General features: G+C 37.5%; 1 non-coding gene and 1 pseudogene across 1 annotated transcript; both read left to right on the top strand.

Annotated features, from left to right (window-relative positions):
* Positions 1–444: 444 nt before the first annotated feature.
* LOC132058623 (U4 spliceosomal RNA) lies at positions 445–594 on the top strand. The gene has a single exon (XR_009415349.1). It is a non-coding gene; the product is annotated as a U4 spliceosomal RNA (small nuclear RNA).
* Positions 595–7,380: 6,786 nt separating this feature from the next.
* The window catches only part of LOC132057634 (phytolongin Phyl2.2-like), a 2,878-nt pseudogene continuing 1,955 nt past the window's right edge, over positions 7,381–8,303 (top strand).

Raw genomic sequence — 8,303 nt, 5'->3', positions numbered from 1 at the left:
GGTTATTTTTTTTGGCCCTTTGTATGGACTCTTCAAAGGGTCAGGTCGAGCTCTATTATTCCATATGTTAATTAGCGAATAGGGGATTTGCGGGCTGAGTTGTATGATTATGGGAAGTAATGGATCCCACCGACCCATTTCTTTGTACTCAGCTCATTGGGTTCATCAAGCATAAAGAACAAATCAACTGAAATCAAAATAATACTACTAATAAATAATTTAAAGTAAAGAGGCTATCCAAATCCCAATACCAAAAAAGAAAAGTTAGTGAAACGTAGGTGGACGATACAGGGATGGATTGGAGGCAAGTTAAAAGAATTCCAAAGAATGGTTTAGTTCTGTCGGTTGCTTTGGAGTTGGTAACTCATCCCACATCGAAAGCACACGAAAGAGAGCGGACAGGAGGCTTATTATAAAAAGAGAAGCAGGCGTAAGAAGAAAAGCATCTTTGCGCTTGGGGCAATGACGCAGCTAGTGAGGTACTAACCGAGGCGCGTCAATTGCTGGTTGAAAAACTATTCCAAACCCCCTCTTTGGCCTGGGTTCTGCCCTGGCCATTGAAAGAACGAAAGGGCTTCCCCTTGGGGTAAAGCCCTACAACTCTAGTTCTAAATTTTCCCCTTTAACTGATGGGAACTTCAATGTCTATCTTATTAACTTAAGAGACTGATTTTATATGTCTCAACACGAAAAAATCTGCAGCAAGTTTTTAGCTTGCATATTAAATCTTTCGTTGGTGTTTCAAGAAAACAAATCAACTCTCCCCTCCGTCCCAATTTGAAACAAATTGAGTGCTTGTAAATCATTTTAAAACAAGCCATCACTATGAGCTAGTTTGATGTTTGATTAACGAGCTAGTTTTTATGTTTAATTGTCACAAATTTATTAATGAAAATGTGCATGTGCGTGTAATGCCTTCATTACGTATTCTCCTCAAATAGTAAAAACTTTTAAAAATCACATATGTATTGTTATATATCACTACCTCAAATAGTAAAAACTTTTAAAAATCACATATGTATTGTTAAATATCACTTTCTCTTTGTAAAGAGTAAACATACAAGTTTCTTATTCATCGAGTTTCAATCGTGCATCATTGGTGGAATTTAGTTAAATTCTAGATATTCCTTTGGTCTTTATCAAATGGGCGACAGAAATGAACTGGGATGGTCTGTTCATCAATTAAATTTTAACCTTCTCATAAGTTTTGAGCAAACGTATCTATTTTATATCACTAACTTCACCACATTATTTGTATTTAATGATATAGAAAGAAAAGAAAGAAAACTCATAAATAAATAGAAGTAGTAGACGTTTGGTCATAGAATTAAAAGCTTACTTTTTTTTTTGGAATTTTGGAGTTGAAGTTGGAGTTGGAGTTGTGTTTGGCGGTTTTTTGAGATTGTATTTTTGTCGTTGAAATGTACTTGTTTTGGTTGTGAAAACAAGTTTTTCTTGTTTTTCAAATTCCAAATACAAGTTGTATTTGGAATTTTCATGGCCAAACTAATTTTTGAAAAGAGTGAAAAAAATTTCCTAAAAAAAGTGAATAATTCTTATGGCCAAACGGGTTCGTAGTATCTACCAGATCTAGAAATAACAACGTAACTAAAATCACTTACCTTGACGGAAAAATGGAGCCATTGATAACAAGCTATTCTATCTATAGACGAAACTTGATATACCGCTTTGCAAGAACAAAAAGAGATCACCAGATCTAGAAATATCAATAAACTAAAATCTTGACGGAGAAAGCAGAGCCATTGATAACACTTTCTATTCAATTTGTGAGAAACTTGATATACCGTTGGCATGAAAAGAAAAAGACTTCCAATGTTATCAATCAGTTGTATCCAGGGACAATCTCGATGAACTTCACTTCTTCAAAATCTTTGAGCTTGAATTGGCATTGAAAGTATCATAACTACTAAATATATACTCAAGGATGTGAATGTATAACTACAAAATAAAAGTACTGACTTATGCCGAGCTTCCGGATCGTTAACCAGAGTATGAGAAAACTCAAAACATGAAAATTGTAGATGTTTGAAATACCTTTCGGTCCCAGAAGATGGAGCTAAAACGCACTTCCGTACTACGCAGGTATGCTCGTTTACTAAACGCGCGATAAAGTTGAAAAATGTGAAATTTTGATCGTGAAAATGGACCTAGGAACTCGCTAATCTAAGCTCAAAGCGAGATAGGTCATGCTATAGACCTCGCTCGGCGAGGGTGTAGGGTCCCGAAAATGAAAATTTCGGAAAAATTGGCTAGGGTATAAAATGGACCTAGGAGCTCGAGCCAAGGCTAAGCTTAAAGCGAGATATGGTCATGCTATAGAACTCGCTCGGCGAGGTAGGGTCCAAAATGCCTCGTCATCCTATAAATTCAACACTAAAGTCAACATTTTATTTATCGGACATTCCCGACGGAGAAACCCTTGAAGGATGACTTTTTTGAGCAAACAACCCAAAAGGCTTCCCACCACATCTAAAAGTTCTTGATCAATTCCTATGATTTTTTTACCTTAATCTAACGAGGATTAACACTAGAAACCTCAACTATTCCATAGATTGTGAAAATTTGATTCAAAAAGGGTGGAAGAGGAAAGTTATTTAGAATTCATTGTGAGGTAAGTTTCTAAATTTCAAGTATAGTTATGGGGATTGTTTTGGCTTCATATATCGTCTATATACCAGTAGAATACATGGGTGAATCGCATGAAAGCAAGACGAAATTGGCTTAAAAACCCATGTTTTTAAAAAGGTGGGAATTCAAAAGAAAAGTGTAAAGTTCTAATCTTTCTGATCTTAATGAATTTTAGAGTGATTGTTGAACCTTGAAAACCCGTTGCTAGATTTTTTTTAATGAATTGAGGTGTGTCAATTTTTTAAAAAACGTTTTGGATGTATGTCTATTTTTCAAAAATCTTGAAGCACGTTTAAGTTGTGAAAGCATGATTGATGTTTGAGAATTCTACTTTGATTGTTTGTACTAGTTAAAACCCTCGTTTGGTGGTCCGTCATTCTTTTGGACTTGTTTTCGAAATAAAAGATGATATTTGAACAGAATTAAATGCCAGTGTAGGGTGAAACTGTATCGAACCTTATATGAATTATACTATCATGATGAACATGTTTTGCCCAATATGGATGATTAAATTTATTTCACTAAAGGTTGGAACCTTAAACATGTTTTTCTTGAATGGGTTTCTTGAACTCAATAAATGATTTGGACATACATTTATAAATTTATAGTGACTTGAAATACCTCATTGTAGAGTAAGATGACTTGAGAAATGAATTAACTATAAGCCGCGATTGATGATTCGATTGACGTGTCATGATATGTATTTGGTTGTGTTTTGGGCACGTATGGAGTAAGTTTATGTTAGTCAGAGGATCTATTAGTCAGCATGGATCCTAACATGAGCATTGATGTGTCAGTCCAGAGGACGATTGACCTCCGCGGCGTGTAGCCCAGTGTATATATTGCTGTGTCAATCCACAAGATGATTGACCTCCGAGGCATATAGCCCGACGAATCTATTGTTGTGCCAGTCCAGAGGACAATTAGCCTCCGTGGGATAATAGCCCCGGTGTATCGAACGATTGTTCGCCCGTGAGTGGGCATGTGTTGATCTTTTGGTTGCCTATGAGTGGCTTGTGATGCTTGTGAGTTCCTGATTAAAAGACTTAATGTGGTAAAGGTTTGACAGATTAAAATTGGTATATTTCTGGTCTATTTGGTTGTTCACAGAAAGTTCTACTAAGGTTGATGACGTTTGATCTATCTTTTACTTACAAATTGTTTTATTACTATTGATTCATAAGTTTTGCTGTAACTATCTTAGTTTTTTTATTAACTATTGCCCCTTAGATACTCACTGAGTACCCAGTACTCAGGCATACCATTGTTGTTTTTGATGGTATGTTAGGTAACGAAGAAGAGCAGGTTCATGATATGCGTGCGGAGTAGGAGAACTTGCTGCTTTCCAGACTTATTAGGGAGCCCATATACTTATTCGTGAGACACCCCTTGATCTTAGTTTGTTGCTTTTAGTTTCCGGGCTGCATTCCGAAGTTAGTCTATTCATTTATTTATCTCAGAAGCTCCATAGATAGTTGTTAGAATTGTGAGTAGATTGTCGAAGTCTCGTATGACTTGTTGGGGCGTTTTCCTTGTTTATGGCTAGTTATTTGTATTAGACTTCCGCTGATTTAAAAAAAAAATATGAGTATGTTTCCATTTAATCTAATGACTTGTTTAAGTACATGCTGAAAGAATGTTAAAAGAGATTAGACATTTATTGATTTTATAAGTTGCTTCTGGTGTTGTTCATAACATCGAATGCCTGTTCATAACATGAAAGGGGTCGTAACTACCACAAATTAATACAATAATCAAAGTGCAAGAAACAACAAAAGTATCAGAAATCGAAAGGCACGACAGTACAAGAGTAATATTACGACTACTAGTATGACGACACTCAACTAAGGTAGCGCTCAACTGTAACACCTCGTACTTTCATGCTAAACCATATCGGTAGTATCCCGTAAATCCGAGTTAGATGTGAACGTATGAAAACTAGTATAAAGATCATATTTTAACTATATGAATCCATTCGGGTGATAAACGGCTGAAGTCAAACCAAAAGTGAAGTTCTTAAGGCCTTCTAAATTCGTCTAAGTACGAGACGGTTGTACTTATGGCCAGTTTTCGGTAGTAACGTTAGAATTTTGAGAAAACTCAAAACATGAAAGTTGTGAGGCCTTTGAAATACCTTTCCACCATATATTATGCAGCTCAAACAGACTCTCTTGTGCGGTTATACCATTTGCTACCGCCAAGTTCTCATACAGCACGCCTCGGTGCGCGCGCAAGAGGGCGATATTCTTGCACTCGCTATCACCTACGAAGTACCCTCCGGTGCGCGACCGCGCGCGATCACATTAACAACGTTTTAAGAGCCAAATTTCGTTTTATTCATTCCCACTGTTTTAAACCAATTTTTCTGAGGTAAAGAACCACAAAGAAGTCTCTCAAGCCCTAAGGACGAAGCTCTTCTCTCCCAACCTTCAAGATACTTTTAAGGTAAGGCTATTCCATGCATTCTGCAAACCCAACATACGTTCTTGATCATTAAGCAAGAACTCATCATTCTTAACATATAGGGTTTTTAAGAAAACGAATTAAAGGGATTCAAGACTAGGTTTGGGATTAACATTCAAAGTTCATATTTTCATTACAAGTTGCACACGGAGCATTACGGTGTGTGAACGCTATCCACGTGTGGAACATCCTTGTTCTTCCCCATGTTTTAGGTATTCCATGATTACCGCAATTAGGTTTTAGAGTTCTAGAAATATTCATAAAACCACAAACACTTGAACCATGATATATTATTGTCGGTTATAATTCCATTTGTTTAGTCTTAATTCTCGCTGGGTGATTGAGACTCGGTCCTAATCTATGAAAAACCAATAACTTGCGTTCCGCTGGGTTCTATACCACAAGATATGAGATATTATGCTTATTTCCATGAAAAACTTGTATATATGTATTTATTGTCGAGGAATCTATGTATCCGTATTCGTATTGCAGAATCGAAATCATGTCTATTTCGCCATCTTTCATGTTCGGGAGTTGTATTAATACGAGAAGGCTCGAGGCATAAACCCGAAACTACTTGCCAACGTAGGATAAGGATCGCTCGCGCCCGATTTAGGACGATTAAGCTGTTTTCCCCGTTGAGGGATTTTGGATCCATTCATGTCATGTTCGCGTCTTGTACCACAACCAAGTGTACAGACTGCTTAGGCGACCAAGATCGGACTCCGTGTTTCTCCCCGCTGGTTTCGTATCGGTATTACGGTTATTATCGTGTTTTCATCTCGATTTACGATTACTCCATTGCTTCGCATCATGACTCGTGTTCGGTTTCGGTAATCGATTTTGGGTTGATTTCGTGTACATATATCATGTGCCCGCTTATTCTTTCGTATGTTTATATACCGGTACATTCAAAATCGACGTCCCCGTTTATTGCGTTTGGGAGCTGCGTTTCGCGATGCGGTGCGAATCACGGGACGACGCGTGCTCGGTGGGACACCTCGTATCGACTTTTGGGTGAGCCCCATTCTTCTTCGGGGTTTAGTCGGAGATTACTTATGCGGAAAGGTATGCTAGGGCACTCGTCCCCGTACATGTTCCATGTTCAAACTTATGTTAGAGGTTTTCGACTAGACAAGTGTTATGTTAGGACTTTCGCAGTCGGTTACAGTGCAACTTATCATGTTATTTCGCTCTGCACGATTAAACAAGTATTTTACAAATGATTATGACTTTATGTGTTTTCTTAAAAGCTCATCATATCTCATGTTATATTCGCTCTCGTATGCCTCATGATGATCCGGCCAGCCATGTGGGCTCGCTCGGTCACATGCAAATAGCACCGAGTGCCGTGGCATGCCCTGTTGCGGTTCGGCGCACATCAACCTTCTACCCTAATTGTGTCCCCCGCAACTTCACATGTAGTATGTATGTCCCTGTAGTTGTGACCGTGTCACGTCCTCGTCTAATCACCTCTCACCTATTCGGCCTCGCCCCTACCTTCCTAAAACCGTCCATAGCCACCACCGTGCATGCTGGGCATCCGCTGGCCTCTCCCTCTCGCACATGTCCGAACCATCTCAACTTTCCACAATTTATCTCCACAGTGCTTACCTCACATTGGCCCCCCGATATCTTCATTTCTTCTTCTTATCTTCCTCCTAATATGTCCAATACGTACCTATCATAACATCCGTATCTCCCCAACTTTCATCTTTTGAACGTGAGAGTTCTTGACAGACTAACACCCCGCCTCATACAACATAGTTGATCTAACCATCACTATGTAGAACTTGCCTTTAATTTTGGTGGTATCTTCTTATCACACAAGACTCAGATGGGAGCCTCCATTTCATCGATCCCGCACCAATACAATGTGTGGCATCATCGTCAATCTCTCAATTTCCTTGAATAATAAGTAGAATCTTGAAAGCTTAACTTCGAATTTGAATGACTGAGTACGAAGCCTCACTTAAAGAAACAAATATTAAGCAGAAAAATAATAAATTACACAAAAATTTTACTAAACACGAAACTATTTTGATGTTTGATCGAATCACAGTAAAAAAAAGTACTTATTTCTTTTACTTAAATATTCAACAAAAATTAATTTAATTTTCCTTTAAGCAAAATTCGAATCATGAACACCTTGAATAACAATTTGTTTGGGAGTAGAATACAAATGTAAAAAGTGACAAAAGATATTTTTAAACATGGTTTAATCTAATTCATCCTCCTCATTTTTAGAATAATCTAATCCCTTATTTGTGGAATAAAAGTCTAATTACAGATTGTTCTCTCTCTCCCATGGCTGAGAGAACAATCCTTTCTTTCCTCCTCCCAAACCCTAATTCTCTAATCTCAATATTTCTCCTTTCTAAATTAAGATTTTACATCCTATTTTTTTTTAATCTTTTTTCTTTTTGTTTACAGATATAATTACATTTTTCATCCTTGAGAAATCTGATTGATTGATGAATTTTTCCAATCCGATTGATTTGGATTTGGATTTGGATGTTTGTTTTATTTCGGGTCACCTAAATGATGATTACGGATCCGAGTTTAGTCCATTATGCTTGTGTTGCTAAGGAACAATTATTTTAGCTGAAATCAATTCAAAAGATGCCGATCTTGGATCTTTAGCCTTAAAATGCCTTGAAAAAACACCACCTTTACATACTTTTTTCTCCATACTATCCGAAATCGAACATACGTGTTCTTAATCGAAAACCCATTTGTTTTTTTCGCGATTTTCGATGAAAAGATTGAGAAATCGATGGTTTATTGTTTTTAAGGAGAGTAAAGACGCGTTTGGTGAAGCGTTGAGAGGTCTTCTGGGAAGAAGAGATTGGATAAATCCATTCGCATTGTTTTCAGGGGAATTGAATCCTGTTTTCATCAATTGTTGATTCAAGTATTGATGTGGATGAGGGAGGTAATTCGCCGAGGAGTGAGCTGGATCATAATGAAGTGACCTTGATTTGATTCGATGAAAGGGAAGAAAATCGTCAATGCCATTGCTTGCTGATGCTGCGAATAGCTTGAAGTTGAAAAGAAGAGGTTTTCGGCATTTTAAGAAGAGGAGTGAGGATATTGGTGGTGAGAAGAAAGTGGATGTTTGTGGTGATGGTGGGATGAATTGAGCAGAGAGTTTTCCGGTGTTATGCAAAAGAATGGTGGATTGGTTCATC

This window comes from Lycium ferocissimum, chromosome 5 (genome assembly GCF_029784015.1).
Source record: "Lycium ferocissimum isolate CSIRO_LF1 chromosome 5, AGI_CSIRO_Lferr_CH_V1, whole genome shotgun sequence".
NCBI lineage: Eukaryota > Viridiplantae > Streptophyta > Magnoliopsida > Solanales > Solanaceae > Lycium > Lycium ferocissimum.
Note: the sequence above shows the minus strand (reverse complement) of the source record. Positions and strands in the feature narration are given on the sequence as shown.